Source organism: Myotis yumanensis, unplaced genomic scaffold, assembly GCF_028538775.1.
Source record: "Myotis yumanensis isolate MYYU_CA2020_CCGP unplaced genomic scaffold, mMyoYum1.0.hap1 SCAF_2, whole genome shotgun sequence".
NCBI lineage: Eukaryota > Metazoa > Chordata > Mammalia > Chiroptera > Vespertilionidae > Myotis > Myotis yumanensis.
In genome coordinates, this window is record NW_027223753.1 from 10,492,498 (window position 1) to 10,510,637 (window position 18,140).

Here is an 18,140-nt window from a genome sequence, read left to right on the forward strand (position 1 = left end):
AACATTCTAGACGCAATGAGAATCACACGCATCTGGTGCCAATGGGCAAGAGGTCAGAGATGAGCCCGGACAGTGCCAACCTCAGTGGCTTAAAGCATTATCATTTGTGCTCCTGAGCATGGATCTGTGGTTGGGTGGGGGTCAGGGATCCGGGCTGGGCTGGGTTCTGGTGGGCAGTTCCAGGAGGCGTAGCGACAGGTTGCAGGTGGAGCTCAACCTGGCCACATGTGTGTTGATTCTGGGGTCTCGGCCGAGGGAGAAGCAACTCCTGAGGAAGGCTCTTCTCGTGGAGAAGGCAGAGAGCAAGAGGGTGAGTCCCGCGGCTCAAGCCCATTGGCTAGAGTAAGTCATGTGACCAGGCCCTAAAATCCGTGGGTGGGGCAGCATGCTCTGCCCACCAAGAAAGGGGGGATTTGCTGAATAACAGTCCAAGCGATCACAGGGTGACTCGGCGTAATGGTCAGGCCAACGTAGGTTCCCATTCTGATCCTCATCAGCCAAGTAACCCTCCCTGTCTGTGCCTCAGTTTCCCCACCTGAGAAGCAGATGTCATCAGGCCTAGCCCATTCCATGGCATCATGTCCATCCAGCGTTCCAGCCGTGGGCGTCACATGGATGAGCACCTACGTCAGCCAGTGTTTCAGGGAGGATGGGAGAGGTCCCAGTTTCATCTTTGCTGTCATTCCTGGTCTCCTTCCCCCTCTTTTCTTTCTTTAGCACCAAACCGGCCTCCCCCGCCCCCTCCCCAGGGCCTCCACTCTCTTTCAATGTCTGGACATGTCCCCAAGGTCCCCACCTTGGTCATGGTTAAGCCAGACTGCACACAGGTAGTTCCTCTAGTCTTTCCCTGTAAATTAATCCCTCTGAACCTTCCATCACTTTCCTTGAACAAGATTTAAATGAGACACATCTCTGGGCTCCCACCAGCCACAGGCTGCAGTCAGCGACCGGCTGTCCTGCCACACGGCTCTTGTCCTGCAGGGAGGGCACACTGGGCTTCCCAGAGATGAGAAGGTGTGGGCGTCAGGAACCTTACCCTCTAGCAGAAGCCAGGCCAACGTGTTTTTTTAAATGTTTATTATTATTACTATTATTATTATTATTATTATTGTTGATTTGGGAGAGAGGAAGGGAGAGGGAGAGAGGGATAGAAGCATTAATGATGAGAAAGAATCATTGATGAGCTGCCTCCTGCATGCCCCCCACTGGGAATCAAGCCAGCAACCAGGGCATGTGCCCCAACTGCGAATCGAACTGTGACCTCCTGGTTCATGGGTCGACGCTCATTCACTGAGGCACACTGGGTGGGCCCCAGACCAAGTTTGGTTGGTGTCTGCCCACAGGTGGAAGGACGGTCTGTACCTGTATTTCCTGCAGTGGGGATGGGTGGTTAGACACACGCATGCTCCCTCACCCAGCTCCCACATGGCAGTTGGCCACCATATACTCCTTATATGGGATGTGTGTCCTGTCTTATATACAACTAGGGGCCCAGTGCACGAATTCATGCACCTTGAAAGGAACTGTGGGCCAAGAGGCTGTGGTGGGCACAGGGGAGGGTTGCGGCCCCTCCTGCCACAGCCCATGGTCCCCTATCTGCTGGCAGCTCCCACGCAATCACAGCGCTGGCCCCAGCTTGCAGCCACTGACAGAGCAGGGGGAGGTGGAGAAGCCCTGAGGGGCAATTGGGGCCAGCAGCCGCCCCTCGCACCTGCTGATGGCACTGAGTGATCAGGGCTGGTACTGGGCGCCGGCGCTGGTGGGTGCGAGCGCCAGTGGAACTGCAGCGGCTGGAGCAAAGAATTTTCAGTAACCACCAGAGGCTCGCCCCAATGACAGTGGCCGGAGCCCCACCTTGGTCTGGCACCCCCACTCACCTGCTCCACCATCCCACCACGGCCGACGCCCGCCATGTTCTGCGCTCTGCCGCCTGCTGCCAACACCCGCCAATCCTGCACGGCCCCCTGGTGGTCAGCGCACATCATAGTGACTGGTTGTTTGGTTGTTCTGCCGTACGGTCTATTTGCATATTAGGGTTTTCTATAGATAGTTGTGTCTAACCGTCTGATCCTCCATGTTAATTTTAAGACATCAGAACCCATCTCTGTACAGCTCCAGAGCCTGAGGTGGTTCTTGCTCCTGGCTCCCCCTTGCAGAAAGGGATCAAGGTGTCCCCACAGACTGGACAGTGTGTGGGACCGACAGGCCCCTCTGGGGGCTGCATCCAGGGATCTGGGACTAGCAGAATGTCAGGTCACACCAGTCCATCCTTCTGTCCGTCTCTGGAATGTGGGTTGGAAAGCTGGAAGCTTATTTCTATGACCTTCTAGGAAATATCCCCCCAGCCAAGCTTCAAAATGGTCCCCAAATATAAAAGTCAGCAATCACGGAGAAACATGAAGCAAGCATGTCCCGACCCCTGGCCCTCCAGGCAGCGGGATCCATGTAGATTTGTAATTCCTTACTGCATTTTTCTCAGGCGCGTAAACCGCACATTGTATAGTCCACACAGCGGAAGTATTGTTACACGGACACTGGGCAGTTCTGAGTGGAATTCCTTCTTCCTAAATGTGAGAGCGTATAACCCGGTGGCTAAACATAGATTTGGGAGTGAGACTTCTGTGGTTAGGATCCCAGCCCTACCACTTACCAGCTATGTGACCTTGGGCAAGCAACTTTGTATCCCCGTGCCTCAGTTTCCCCCTCTGGAAAATGGAGATGCTAATAAAACCTATCAAAGAGTTTCTGTAAGGGTGAGTAAATCCAAGTGTCTAAAAATGCCTTAAAAGTACCAGGCACGGAACAAGGGCTCAGTATGCATTTGCTGCTGTCATCATTGTTGCCACTTTGCTGTGTCTCTGTAGCAGAGCGTGTCATTCCCTGCCTCTGAGCCTCAGTTTCTCCCTCCAGAAAATAGGTCTGCTGCTATTTGCTCCTCAGGGGCTCTTGTGAGAATCAGGTGAAATAAAGTGGGTGAAAGTGCTTTGCAGGATGACAAAGCATCGTGCCTTTCGGAAGATTATCTGAGAGATGGCTGCGGACGTGTGCTGGCAATGAGGGGAGTGATGAGCTGTGGTATTTGAATGAGAATTCTAAGCTCCCCAGAAGCCTTCATTTCCCCGTCCCCAAACACTTATTGTGTGGGAACATCTTCCTGTTCTCTACCTGGGAGACTGATTCACTCAAAATTGGCTTGGGGAAGGCAAAGCTATTTGAGGAAGGCGGAAGGGAGGGGAGCTTGTAAATCTCCCCCCAGCGGAGAGCTGCTGGGTGACTGGGAAGTGGATTGTAGTCTCAGGCTCTCTCTCTCTCACTCTCTCTCACTCTCGCTCTCTTTCCATTTCTTCCTCCCTCCCCTAGAACTATGAAGGAATGAGATGGATACCGTCTGTCTCAAAGCCAAGGACCTGGAAGTCATTCCATGCTCCCTCTCCCTTGTCTTCCTCCTGGACCGCAGAGTCCAGCCTCTCTCCCTTGAATGCCCTCAGTAGCATCCTAGCCGGATCCCTGCTTCCTTTCTCATCCTCCTGGACTCCATCCATGCTCCAAGGAGCCGCTAGCGGTGTCTTTAAAAAATGCTAATCAGCCCTCCCCTAAGGCTTTGGTGCCATCCTTTTGTTTATACCAAAAACAAGTTCAAAATCCTCTGAGGTCGTTACTGTTATGATCCCATTTTACAGATGAGGCAACCACAGCCCAATCCAGTTCATGCACTCAGGCCCCAGGTCCCACAGCTCCAAAGTGTCAGGATGGGGATCTTTACCCCAGCAGCCTGTGTTTGTCCACCTCTCCAGCCTCCTCACAGGCCACTGGGGTCTTCTCTCTGGCCCTCTGACCGAACAGGCTCCATCAGACCTCAGAGGCTTACACTGCCTTTCCTGTTACCCAGAATCACCTAGAATTCGCTTCCCTCCTCTCACTGTCTCCCTGGCCCCACCTAATGTTACCTGGGCGGCTCCTGCTCCTCCTCCAGGTGCCTGTCCCCACGGCACTGGCCAGGGAGGTCTCCCTGCCGGCCTGGGGTCTACACATCCACAGCCCTCCCCCTTTCTGAGTGCACTTCTACTTGCATCATCCCTCTGTGACTACTTGTTGACGACCTACATCTCCTGTCAGAACACTATCTGGATGGTAAGGGTGGTGTCGCAGTCAGCTCGGCTGCTATAACCAAATGCCACACACATTTATTTCTCATGGTTGGAAGCTTGAAGTTCAAGACCAGGGTTCCAGCTGGTGCAGTTCCCGGTGAACCCCTCTTCCTGGCTTGCATTCGGCCACCTTTTCGCTGTGTCCTCACATGGGGCAGAGAGAGAGAGAGAGAGAGAGAGAGAGAGCTCTCTGGTGTCTCTTTCTCTTCTTATGAGGATACTAATCCCATCCTGGGGGCCCCATGCTCCAACCTCATCCAGACCTAATCACTCCAAAAGGCCCCACCTCCCAATACTATTACATTGGGGGGTTTGGGGCTTCCTCATATGAATTGGGGGAGGACACAAGCTTTGAGTCTGTAACAGGTAGTAGATCTCTTGTTCCCCTCTAGATCACCGATTCCAAGTTCTTGGCACTAAGCAGGCACTCAGAATATTTATTGAATGAATGAACAGATGGATGGATGGATGAATGGAAGAATGAACAAATGGATGAATGGATGGATGAATGGAAGGAAGAATGAATGAATGAATGAATGAATGAATGAGGATTACAGTCCTGCTTGGACATTGAATCTGGAGATCCCTCCTAGATTTGAGACCAACTCTGCAAACCCACATATGTCCCACTCAAGAGATTTTTGTGATACCAGAGAGGCTAGAAGAATCATCATTTAGCAAAGACTCTGCTTTTCATTAGCAGTGACCTAACTGCTGGCAAAGCTCTGGCTTGCTAGGATAATTTCGCTTTCCCTGAAACATACATTTAAAAAAAAAAAAAAGAAAAGAAGAGGAAAAAGTCACATTGCACTGCTCCAATCTCCCACCCGTGAAATCTCCCCTGGGATAGGATCCCTGCTATAAAATATTGTCCCGAGATTAGATCTCCAGCCATGAAATATAACCATGAATTTAGATCCTCACTTGCAAATACAGTTTCCTGATTAGATCGCCCCCCATGAAATATGGCCTTTGGGTTAGCACATGCCGGTAAAATATGGCTTTTGATTAGATCACTGCAGGGGAGGCTGAGTCGCTAGCTGGGAGCGGGGCTCTTTACCACAGCCTCACAAAACACGGTATAAATATATGGAGAGGGAGAGAAGGCAGAGAAGGTGAATTATTAACCGTGACATTTTGGAACTTGGACTTCCTTCCAAGTTGTCAGGGGGACGGGAGAGGCTGGGACAGACCTCTCACCTGCCATGCGGGAGCCTCCCTCAGCCAGTGGCCATGGTGGTGGTGACGGCTGATGTCCTGGGACTTCCTATGTGCCGGACACCGTGCTGACGGCTTTATGTGTCAGTTCGGGTTCCCCAAAAGGAAGGTGACATAGTTATGGTCCTCAGTTACGGGTGGGAACTGAGGCACAGAGAAGTGAGGTCACTTGCTGGGGGACACACAGCTGGAATGTGTCAGAGCTGGGATTTGAACCTGGGTCAGCTGCCCCTGGAGACTTTACCCTTAACCACTGCCCTTCGGTTGGCTGAGCTGATGCACCCCCTGGCCTGGCCTGTGGCACTGGGTGATGTGGCCCCCACAGGCTCTCAGCTGCTGCAGGGGTGAGGGGGTGGGGATCCCTGCAAGGGTCAGAGATGATGGGCGCTGTCCCCTGGGCTCCCCTGGGTGAGGATCAGGACAGAGAACCAGGGGATCAGCTGGGCCCATACCCGAATTTAACTAGAAGCTTAGGCCAGAGCTGGGCAGGGGCAGAGCCAGGCCTAGAAGCCCAAGTCGCCTGCCTTTGAAGCAAGTATCTCCCACTTGCCCTGTTACTCACTCTCTCTCTCTCTCTCTCTCTCTCTCTCTCTCTCTAACTAAATTTAGATCCTAAGTTTATTTGGGAAGATGGGGTCACTTGTAACCAGGGGTCTGACCCTGGGGGTCCCAGGCCCCTTTCCCCAGGTGCTGCCCGTGGCAGAGCATTTCTTCAGCAACAGCCCTGAAGCCCGCCACCTAACCCAACGCCGCGCCTTCCCAGAGGCAGCCCCACCCAGTGCTGCTGGATGGGGACAGGAGCCCTGCTTTCTCGCCTCAAGTCAGGGCAGCTATGAAGGGTCCTCTCGGCTCCAGGAGCCCCAGTGGGACTGGCGGAGACACGCAGCCAGCTCCCCTCCGCCTGTTCCTCTTTCTGCATGCCTCCCGGTGCCGGCCCCGACACCCCGAGAAACCCGTACACAGCTCTGGTCTCGTGGTGTGTTCCTCAGAGTCTACCCGGCAGACACTCCTTGGTGTCTTCAGACTCTAGTTTCTGGTGCACAAATTGGGGATATGAGCACAGCTACCCCCCGGGTGTGTTGTAGGCAAAGGTGTGAAGGTGTGTGTGTGTGTGTGTGTGTGTGTGTGTGTGTGTGTGTGATGTGCTCAGCCCAGCTCCTGGAACACAGTAAGTATTCAGTGAACATTTACCCAAATCCCTGATGGGGGATCCCCAGCTAAGAAAGCAATTCCCTTCACCTCCTTTCATCTGCACGGTGGGGCCCATGGGCCATCCTGTGGGTTGTGGTGGTGTCTGCCTGCTGGGGCCCTGAGGGGCCGTGGGGCCAGAGAAGGGACTCATCCTACGCCAGTTCTGGCCCCGTCTTTCTTCCCCTGGCCTGGGAGGGGGTGGGCAGCTCCTTATCTCTCTGGAGCCAGCCAACTGGCCAGCTCTTATCGGGGATTTGTGAGCTTGTAAAACACGCGCTATCACGTCATCACCCTAGGATGAGGGTGCTCCCTGCTGGGCCTTATCAGAGGTGAACTTGGCCTGTGATTGAGGGAAAGCCGGGTTATCCGGAGTGAGTGGCAGCCAAGTCCAGTGGGGAAGCTAGAGGGCATCGGGCCTGCCTGCCAGGGTTGGTGTGACATCAGAGTGGACAAAGCCGTGTGCATGTCCCCTCTCCTCTTCCCTGCAGAGATTTCAGACTGTGGGATGACCCCGAGGCACTCCAGAAACCCAGAAGGAGAAAATTCTGGGTTAAAAAAAATAGTGGCATTAACCTCAGTGACCCCCTTTATCTGTCTATTCCTCATTAAGCACCTACTGTGTGCCCAGCACTTAGCTGCCCAGAGCGCTGGGCTTAGTCTCAAATTTCTCAAATTTCTACTTCTCACGGTTTCTAGCTGTGTGACCTCGGGCCAGTCACTTGCCCTCTCTGAGCCACATGTGTCCAATGGGAATCACGGTACTCATCTCACCAGGCTATCATCAGGGCCCCTTGAGGCAGTGACTGTGAGGGAGCTGCCCGATCAACTGTGAAGTCTTGTGCCCAGAGCAAGGATGAGCTTGCATGTGGATTATACACCAAGAGAGTGGGGTGCGGGAGTCCCAGGAGCCAGAGCGGGATTCCCTGAGTGGGAGCAGATTGTGCTAGCGATGGCACCAGGGGTGGGAGGGAGTGGGTAACAGAGAGAGGGCATTCCAGGCAAAGGGCCTGCCATCCACAAAGGCGGCTGGGCAGGGTCACTCGGGCAGGCCCTCCCGGTGCAGGCCAGCAGCCGCCTTGCTGGTCAGGGAGGCCGGGCCCATCTGGCTTTGTTTTTCTCCTGCTGTTTGGATGCTTTTCTGCTGAATCCCCCATTTGTCACTGTTTCCCTGCGATTCTCTTTTGAACTTGGCATCTGTTTGGGCTCCATCCGGTCCCCGCCTTCTGCGTTCTGATGCTCAGGTCTGTTTGCAACCTGGGCCCCTGGTCTGAGGGCAGAAGGTGGTTCCGGCACCCTCAGCAGGTCTTGGGGATGGAACCAGGGACGGGTGTGGCGAGGGCAGAAAGCCCTTGTTCACGCCCCGGCCCCGCCTGACCCCAAGCATGAGGCACCTGTCTCTGCTGAGAGTCGAGCCAGCAGCTTCCCTTCTGCCCAGGCATCTCGGGGGGCCGCCGTGGGCTCCCCCTTCTCCAGCAGGCGCAGCTGTCTCTCCCGCACCAGGCTTCGAGCAGCAGAAGAGCCTGGTATTCCGGCACTGGCTTTGGAGCCAAGCGAGCCTGGGTCTACCCTGTGGCTCTGTCACTTAACAGCTGAGCATCCTTCGCCATCTCCGGGAGCCTGTTTTCCACCTCTGTGAAATGGGGATAGTTCTGCCTGCCTGAGGATCGCCTGAGGGCGCAGAGGCATGAAGCCTGGGATAAGCATGCAGGAGGAGCAGAGCTCTGGGCCGGCTGGTAGACCCTGCGTCCTGCATCTGCCAGGGCACGTAAGCTAACGCCTCTCTGGGCCTGCTTTCCTCATCCACAGGATGGGAGCAGGACCTGCCTTGTAGAGTGGATGGGAGCAGCCAGTGAGTTTATGTATCTGTCAGGTGCCTAGAACCGTGCCTGACGCTTCGTCATCACCACCACCGGCATCATTCCTGCCCAGGAACATTATCCTGGGGCCGAGGAGAGGGCACAGGCCATGGCCCGCTCAGCACAGGGCACCTTGAGCACCAACCAGGTTCTGCATCTGGGCTGATCTCTGTGTGTAGTTGTGTGGGGGGGGGGGGGGGGGGGGATGCAGGTAGAATCAGAAGACTCGGGTTCGAGTCTCTCCCCTTGCATCGTCTGGGTGGACTCCAGCTGGTTACTTCCCTACCAAGTTCAGTTTTTTTTTCTTCACCCAGAAAATTAAGATCATCTCTCCCCTGAAGCATTCGTGAGAATTAAACAAGAAAATAAATGTTAACATTTTTTTGAAAACCGAAGCGCAGTGGACTGATTCCACGCATGTGTTTAACATTTCTCCACCGAGCTTCTGCGTGGAAAGCACTGCTCTGGCCCTGGGGCCTGGGTGAACGGGACAGGCCGATCCAGTCCCCACAGAGTCCCCTGTCTAGAGGGGGCTGCGGGCAGCAGCGCACCCCACCCAGCCGGGAATGAACTCTCCATGGTGCTGAGATGAGCGCTCAGCATGGAGGGCTGAAGGCTGTGGCCGGGGCAGGCGGCAGGGAGGCAGGGAGAGCAGGCGACATTGGACATAATAGCTGAGTGAGTGGGGACAAGCTCACAGACGCGTGGGGCAGAGGGAAGTGCAGCGCAAAAGCGGGGCTGTTCAAGGGGTAACGAGGGGAATGTGGGGTGTGACCCAGGGCCGCCCCTGCAGGGCCTTGAGGCCAGGTCAGAGTCCGGGATCCATTCCAAGGGAGGTAGGAACCACGGGGGGCGGGGGAGGGGGGCGGCCGGGCGTGGGCAGGGGAGGGGCATGGTCTGGTGGAATGTTTGTCTGTTACACTCATGGGGTACACGATATTGGTTAGCCGCCTGGCGGGGTGGCTCAGTTGGTTAGAGCGTTGTCCCATATACCAAAGAGTTGTGGGTTCGATTCCCAGTCAGGGCACATACCTAGGTTGCTGGTTCTATCCCCAGTCGAGGCATGTACAGGAGGCAACCGATCGATGTGTCTCTCTCTCTCCCCCTTTCTCTCTCTCTCTCTCCCTTCCTCTTACTAAAAATATCCTCAAGTGAAGATTAACAAATATATATATACATATTAGTTAGCCTATGATAGGTGACAAATTTTGCCATGAGGGTGTGTGTGCGCATACACACACATGCAGGGAGGTATTTGTGAGTGTTTGGGGAGGGTGTTTGTGAGTGTGGGAACAGGGCTATGATTTAGAGAACAATCAAGAACCAGAAAAGAGATACTTACCTGGCAGTGGAGAGGCCACGATCACAAAGGTGGTTTTCCCGGGCGAGGCTCATCCATTGCACTCTGGATGTGCTGACCCCTGCGATTTTCCCAAATGTGGGAAACTCGACTGGTGGTAGGGACTGTGTTCTCACTCTCCCCTGAAAAAAAAAAAAAAAAAGAAGAAGAAGAAGAAGCAGAAAAGAATTGGATGAGTCAGCATTTGAGGTGCCTTTTGACTCAGAGACTCCGTGATTTTATGAAGAAACAGCTCTGTGGCTTGTTTTCCAAGTCCCCAGACCAGGAGCAAATTTAGGCTAATGGGCAGGACATAGGGTGAAGCTGGGTGTGAAAGGCGCTCAGTGCACTGGTCAGCAGGGGAAGCTGCTGTAGTCCTGCTTCTGCAGAGCCGGAGGTCTCAGAACCCCAGGTGGAGGGGGCGGGGGAAGAGAAGGGAGACACGGAGACGGAATTAATAAAAGCGGCCGGAGCTAATGCTCTTGGCGTTCACTGTGTGCGGGCTCCGTGCTCGCGCTCCACCTGAAATCCATCGTTGGGCTCTTACATCCACGGTGTTGGTCTGGCAGGGCGGCCCTGACGGATTGCTGCGGCCCAAGTGGCTGACAACAACAGAGATCCATCCTCTCGCACCTGGGCAGCACGGGGTCTGACATGAGGTGTCGGCAGGGCACTGTCCCTCCCAGGCCACCTGGGAAGGCTCTGTCCCGGCCTGTCTCAGCTTCTGGGGCCGTCAGCAGTCCTGGCATTCCTTGGCTTGTAGACACTCCGCTCCTGTCTCCGCCCCTGTCGTCGCCACGCGGTGTTCTCTCCGTGTCTCTCTGTGTGTCTTTGTCTCTCCTCTTATAAGGACCCGGCCGTATTGGATTAGGGGCCCACCCAAAAGCAACATTACCTCATCTTAACCAACTACGTCGGCAAAGACCTTCCTTCCAAGATCACATCCTGGCGCTGCAGGTGGGTGTGAGGGCTGGGACACTATCAGCCCTGTATACTGACTCTTTCGAGGGGGTAAGGGTTTCACCCCAATTTCACAGAACCTCCAGAAGGTGACATAACACACTCAAGGTCACACAGCTACAAAGCTGGATTTGAACCTCTCTTCGACAAAGGTTCACTCTCTTGCCAGCCACCAGCTGCCTCCCGAGGGACTGGCATGGGTGCCAGCAGAATGGCTCAAGGCACCCTGGGGTGCTCAGGGCTCCCCAAATGGACTGGAGCACTGGGGTTGGCCGGCCGGAGATCAGCTGAAATGGAGTTGGAATGAGGATCAGAACAGGCGTGGAGGGACAGAGGGGCCCCTCCTTTCTCTCCTCCTTCACCTTCTGGATGCTTCTGAACCTGCCAGAGACCACCTGCCCCCTCCCAGGTTCCCTCGCCCTGCCGGGTGTCAGCCCTTGCTCCAGCTGCCCAGCCCCGTGGCTGGTGTCTCTCTGGAAGGAATCAGTGCTCTCTGTACCTTATATTCCCTGACTCGGAGTCACCTCGACGTGCTCCGGGCAAGGACTGTGCTTTATTCTTCTGTGGTCCCGGCGCTAACCCAGGGAGTGGCACATCGGAGGCGCCCTGCAGTTCACTCGTTCATTCCACAGGGAGTCATTAGCACGATTGCGTGCTGTAAACTGGACACATGGACCGGCATGGTGGGGAGACAGACATGCAAACAGACTGGCCATGGGGGAAGGGCAGGGGATCGTGGGAGCCCAGCGAGGATTCCGGTCCAGAATGGGGAGTGGGAGGGAGGCAGAGAAGGCTTCCCAGAGGAGGCGGCGTGGAGCGTGATGGGGGAGGCGGTGCAGTGACACGGTGATGGTGGCGACGGGAAAGGAGAGGGAAGGTCAGTGCAGCTGGAGGAGCAGCAGGTGCAGAGCCCTTCAGGCAGGAGAGGGGCTCGGAGCTTTTAGAACTGCAGGTGGCTTGCTGAGGCCGGGCGGCAGGGGCGGGGGGCGGGGGTCCAGAGAGAAGGTGGCAGGGAAGAGTTGCTGGAGGAGTCCAGATGAGGAGGTGGGGCGTTCTCTTGGGATAGCTCTTCCCTTGAGACAGACAGGAGGCAGGAGGCACTGAGGACTTTTAAGCAGGGACCGGACGTGGCAGAAGGCTTTTCCTGGTAGCGGGTGAGGGAGGCTGGAGGCAGGGAGGCAGCAAGGAGTCCATCCTGTGATCCAGGAGAGAGAGGCCAGTGGGCTGAATGGATTCGGGGCGGGGAGGGTGCTGAAGAGGGAGAGACTTGGGTATCACTAAGTGCTCAGTGCACTGGATTCTATATTGACCCGCAGGGCCTGATTTGACCTCAGTGCAGGGAGGAAGGGTCTTACGCCCACCTCCTGAGCCCCTGCTGGGTGGGGAGGGGAGTGTGGGGTGAGCACAGGGAAGGCAGGAAAGTGGTCTCTGTGCCATTCCTTCGTGATGGAGCAGACCTGCCTATTTCCTGGGATCAGGCCCTCTCCCTTGCCCACAAACCCCCATGGGGCCCGCGTGTCTGCAGAATCCAGGTGCACGCTGCATGGCCCTAAGCTTAACAACCAGTACACTTAGATGCCAGCAAGAGAGCCCAGGTCTGTGTTCACAGACACAGCTTAGCATGGGCCTCTGAGGGGCCTTGAAGGTGCCACCCTGAAACAGTCCATGTTGGGGATGAAATCTTTTGATGGCTCACTATTCACCAGACCCCACCGCAAGCGCTCTATGCGTTATCTCATCTGAGCCACCTAGCAGCCCCACCAGGTAGGGACTCATTATACCCATTTGACAGATGAAGAAACTGAGGTTCCCAGAGGAGAAGTGATTTGCCCAACATCACACCCCTTGGAAGTGGCGGAGCTGGGACTTGAATGCTGGTCCTCATGACTCCTGAGCCTGGCCTGTGCCCCCACTCAGGGAAGATGCCATTTTTCCAGGAGGCTGCTGGCTCCGGAAGATCACCTTCACCCCGAGCCGCAGAGCAGGGTGGGAAAGCCGCCCCTACCACCACCCCCGTCCCCACGCGTGAAGGAAGACTGATGGGCTGGCTTCCTTTCTTTTCCTGGCTTCCCGGTACCAAGTATATATTTTTTCTAATCGGCCCGGCTGCTGATGGTTATCTGGCTTCGCGAGAGAGCGAAAGAGACTTTGTGTCAAATGCTGAAAAATGACTTTTCAGGCAGCCTCTCCGTCTCCTGAAAGGAGGTGACGTGCTCGGAGCATACAAATCACTCAGCTCCGGGCATCTCGACACAAGGAAGGAGTGTGTTTAGATTGTTAAAACCACCCCCGTCCCTTCCCAAGGTCACAGGCAGGCAACCCAGCGTCCTCGGGGCCTGGAGGGCAGCGAGGCCCAGAGGGGAGAGGTGATGTGACCCCAGACAGCAAGCCCAGTGGGCTCTGGGCCCAGGAGGGGGCTCCGGGATGCAGGAGGTGTGAGACCCGAGAGGAAGTCTGGCCTGGGATCCCAGGTCTCCATCAGCCCGCCGTGTGCTGTGTGACCTTCGACGAGTTACTTAACGTTTCTGGACCTTGGGAAACCCTTCCATGGATATAGGCCCACAAACTCGGACGTCAGCTCTGCCATTCATTCAGCTGAGTGTCCTAATAACGGCGTGTGCCAAATACCGACTGGCACTCAGGGGTTCCCAGGCAGTGGGATTGACTGAGGTGCCACTGCGTGTAGGGGAAGAGGGTGGACCTGGATCCGGGCTCTGGATTGAGCAGCCTGCTCGGGTTCAAACCTGGTTCTGCTACTCCAGCTGTGTGACCTTGGGTTTGTGGCCTAGAAACTCTGAACCTCAGTTTCCTCCTCTGTCACCTGGGGAAACCAGCAAGCCCGTCTCGTGGGGCCTCTGGTGAAAATGGAGGCCCTGGCACGTGTGTCTGTCTTCAGCGAATAGCAGTCCTGCCTGGTGACTGCTCCTTAGCTGTGCTGGCTGGGCAGGTCCCCTCACCTCCCCAAGCCTTGGTTTCTTCATCTGTAAAAAGAGAAGGAGGATTCGAAAGATCAAAGTTCTTAAGTGCTCGGCACATAGTAGGCTCTTTATCATTCATTGACAGTGTGGCTCTTTGCAGAAGGATATTTTTAAAGACAATTCTGGTTTTTAACTGTAGCCGATGTCTTGCATACCCTTTGGAAATGTATAACAAAGAAGTGTCTAATGAATGTATCTCAGTATCAACACTCAGTTGACTGGAATGCCCCATTTCTGAGTGGCCATGGGGGTCCCCTGATGGGGGGCGTGGTGAGGGAGGGGGTTTGTTGACCAGAGCAGGAGCCTGGTGGAGGTCTGGGCTTCAGCAGGTCACACGTGCCCCCCTCTCCGATGTAGCAGTTCCTGTGCCACCTGCACTTCTTCCTGGAAGGCCGTGGGCCGGGAAGCTGGCCCCCACCTGTGCAAAGCAGCCGCCAGAGAGAGAACTGCGGGAGATTACGAGCCAGGCTCCTGGGCTGCTGGAGGGACATTTGTCACTTGTCGCCCCATTTTTATCTTCCTGGCTGTAAAGTGAGAGGAGCCACATCGCCAGGCCTTTAAAAGTACAGACGGTCTCCAGATGAGCTTGTGATGTTAGACAAGGCCTGCCAGGAGCTTGCCTCCTGCTAGAGCAAACGCATGGTGCTCCCCGGCCAGGGAAAATTCTAAATTTAGGGAGCAGGCCGGTGCATAAAATGCATGGGGGAGAGAGAGAGAGAGAGAGAGCACAGAGGAGGGAAAAAGGGCCCCAGGCTCGGCGCCAGGCGGAACACAGGCCTGGGCGTCACTGGATGGTGGGTGACCCCAGGTCCCGTCACCTCCCTCCTGGCCCCACTTAACTCCTGGGGTGGGTGAGGATCTAATGAGATCATGGAGGTAAAAGCTTTACTGTTTAAAAGGATTAGCATAAAATGATGGTGGGAAGGCCATTCCCCCTCAGCACCGACGCCCACCCAGAGCAGGAGCATATGGCAGTGACAGGCTTCATGGGAAAGAGAGGGTGGTTGGATGAGGCTCTTAGTCAGTCCCTTTCCCCTTCTCTCTTCCTGGCCTCCCTCCCCGGTGGGTCCTGGACCGAGGCTGGGATGCGGGGCCTGTGGCCTGTGCAGGGGGAGCCAAGGAGGGCTCAGCCAGGAGCGCCCTGGAGAGGGCAGTAGCAAGATCCCGGGCGTGTCCTGTCCCGTGGGGCTGAGCGGAGAGGGAGCCAGCGTGGGGCACGAGGCAGCGGCATGCGGGGCACAGACACAGACTGGACAGACCGGCATGGAGGATGGCCCAGCAGCAGTTTCCTCGGGACCCCCGTGGCCTGAGCTCGGGGAGGAAGGAGGCCCAGACCCAGTGTGAACACGCCATGCCTCCGTGCTTGTAAAAGAGGTGAATGAACTAGACCGTTCTAATACACAGCTTTGGGAAGCATCCCAATATGTCAAACACATAAATGGGGAGCTGCCCTGGTGAAAGGGTGGGTTGACGGCCCTGTGCCCCACCTATGAGGTGCCCCAAGTTCAAATGCTGCTCCTGCCACTTACTGACTGGATGATGTGTTTAAATTAGTTGACCTCCCTAAGCCTCTGTTTCATCATCTGTAAAGTGGGAATAATGCTAGAACTTACCTCACTCGGTGAAAATTAAACAAGGCATGTGCCTGATCCAGGGTGAAACCGCCGCAAACATCCCCATTCATGGTTGTATTGGACTCCCTGACGCCCCGTCCACCCTCAGATCCCTCAGCTCTGCTGGCACAGCCCTTGGAGACATCTCCAAGATGGCCTGTCGCTTCCAGCTCCATCTGCCTCAAAGTTCTCAGCATCCCAGCCCCGTGGCTCCCTGGGTCTCTGATTTGGCACTGCTGCCTTCCCGTGATGGGGGGTTGGGCCTGGTGCCACCTTCCCTGTGGCTGTGGTAATAGAGACCGGGGGATGGGGGGGGGCGTTCAGCAGCCCCTTGCCGCCCCCTGCACGCCCCAGGTCTCCCTCCTTCACTATCTCACCTGCGGCAGTCCCAGCCTCACGCTCTATTTAATCGCCTCCATTGTCGGCTCCGTGCAGGGTAATCTCGGCTCGGAACACGTGTTAACAAATGGGCAAAGTTTTATCGGGAGCCGGGCGCCCTCCCTGCTCTGTCAGATAAGATGCTCCTGCTTTCTGGGCTCACGCTTGGGCAGCTGCTCCCGTGGGAATCGATCCCCGGGCAGCCGCACTGTCTGCAGCAGGATACCAGGCAAGGTGAGGGGGGCAGTTCCGGGGCTCCAGGAGCCGGAAGGAGGCCCACACCTGGGTCCTGCTGCTCCCTGGGCGGCTAGGGGCCCTCGGAGACTCTGTTAGCGGCAAGGCAGGGGGAAGGGGAAAGCTCAGTTCAAGTCCCACCTCTGCCTCCTCCTAGCCGTGGGCTCTGCAGTCACTTCCCTTCTCTGGGTCTGCGTCAGCTCGGAAGAAAATAAGGAAAAGCCATTTGCCTCATCTACAAAGTGAGGTCCCATGAGATTATGGACGTGCAGTTGCCTCAAGCTTGGTGCAGAGGTAGCTGTTCCTTTGTCCTTCCTCCCTACATTAGTTTTCTGGAGCTGCCATAACAAAGTGGCTGAAAGCAGCGGCATCTATGCTCTCACAGTTCTGGAGGCTAGATGTCCAAAGCCACGCTCCCTCTGCAGACCCGGGGGACCCCGCCTTGCTCTCCCCGCTTCCTGTGGCTGCGGCAGTCCCGGCAGCCCTTGGCTTGTGGCTTCATCGCTGGAACCCCGCCTCTGTCGTCACATGGGGTGCTCCCTCTGCACACCTGTGTCCCTGTCCCGATGTCCCTCTGCGTATAAAGACACCAGTCGTATTGCACTAGGGCCCCTTCTCATCTTAACTTGGTTTCCTCTGCGAAGTTCCCATTTCCAAACAAGGTCACAGGGACTGGGGATGAGGACTTCCACATATCTTTTGGGGGGTGGGGAGCACAGTTCACCCCACAATTCCACCCTTTGACCAAGCCCTCCAACTCGGGTAGAGGGGATCCTTGTTGCCCTTGGATGCAGCCTCTGTCGCTAAGCTCACCCTGCCCAGAGGGTCACCTGCCTTATGTCGTCTACCCCACCACAGCCCCACGAAAAGCGTGCTGTGATGGGTCCCCCTTCTCTCCTCTGCCGCATCATCCTGTCCTAAGGCAGGGATAGGTGTGTGAACAGATTATGGTGTTTGCATGCGACAGGGCCAGGCCAGAGAGATGAGCACTGATGGAAGATATGGTGTCCCTTCTGCGCGGAGGGAGAGTTAAATCAGCAAGCTCTTGAGGGATCAATGGAGCTGAGCCCAGAAGGATGCCGAGATGAGAAGGGCATTCTGGGCGGAGGGAACAGACCAAGCAAAGGCCCGGGAGAAGGTGTGTAGGCAGCCCTGGAGGCTGGGTCGGGGACTGAGTGTGTGTGCTGGGGGAGGAGGGTGCTCCCTGGAGATGAAGCTCTAAGGGGCAGCTGGACTGACACCTGCAAGGACCAGGTTAAGGAGTACATTGGTCCTGGGCACTGGGGAGCCAATGAAGGTTGTAGAGCAGAGAACAGGGTGGGCTCAGATCTGTGGTGCAGAGGGCTAACCCAGCAGCAAGGACATTTGAAGGCTTTGTGAAGGGACGGCTTTTCTACCTAGAGACACATTATCACTGGACTTTTAAAGAGCTGGCGAAGTCTGTCCACTAGAAACTTCCCAGTGGGGCCCTCAGCCCAGCTGGGCCGACAGCAGCCACAGTGACCCAGCCTTCTGGTCCTGATTTCCTCTTCGTGTTGATGCTGGACACCAGCTTTGGCCCAGGATATCCAGGGGCTGGGACCTGGCCCCCTGTGCCCCTGATCAGGGCACGAGGATCTGCCCTTCTTCCCTGGCACCCCTCGCCCACCCCACTCCCAAGATTTCAACTTTTACATCCAAGACGAAGCCCTCCAGGTAGAAGCTCCCAGAAATCAGCAGTGAGAGGCTCCACGAGGCCCGGGCATCCATTTCTGTGCCCTGTAAGTGCAATCATTTATTTCTGTCCTCTAATCTTGATTAAACCCACCTGCAAATGAGCCCGATATTAAATCCACGACCTTAATCTTCCCAACCTCCCGACCCTCCCTCCCTCTTTTCACCCCCAGAGTGGTCAATTTCGTCCAGGAGAGCACCAAGCGACTGGAACATTCTATTCCAGGCCAGCTCATCATATTCCCACCTCTGAGCGCCCCGCCGCCTCTCCTGACAGTTTCACTTTTAACTCTATTTACATTCTGGAAAGTACACAAGATTTCTATCATGTACTTTCCTAATGTCAATTTTCCCATGATGAGAATAGGCTGTAAACACCCATATTCTCATAAGCCTATTATGGTTCTCCATACATTCAGAGTAGGTGAGCGATGCCATCTCCAACTCCCGGGGCTGGGCGGAGCTGGTGGGACCTGAAGGGGACGGGCCCGGGAAGCCAGCCCAAGGCGAAC

At 55.7% G+C, this 18,140-nt stretch overlaps 1 protein-coding gene and 1 pseudogene across 1 annotated transcript in view; both read left to right on the top strand.

Annotated features, from left to right (window-relative positions):
• The window catches only part of IGSF21 (immunoglobin superfamily member 21), a 208,839-nt gene that overhangs the window by 57,918 nt on the left and 132,781 nt on the right, over nt 1-18,140 (top strand). The window lies entirely within an intron of this gene.
• On the top strand, nt 9,748-9,898 carry LOC139004559 (U1 spliceosomal RNA; annotated as a pseudogene).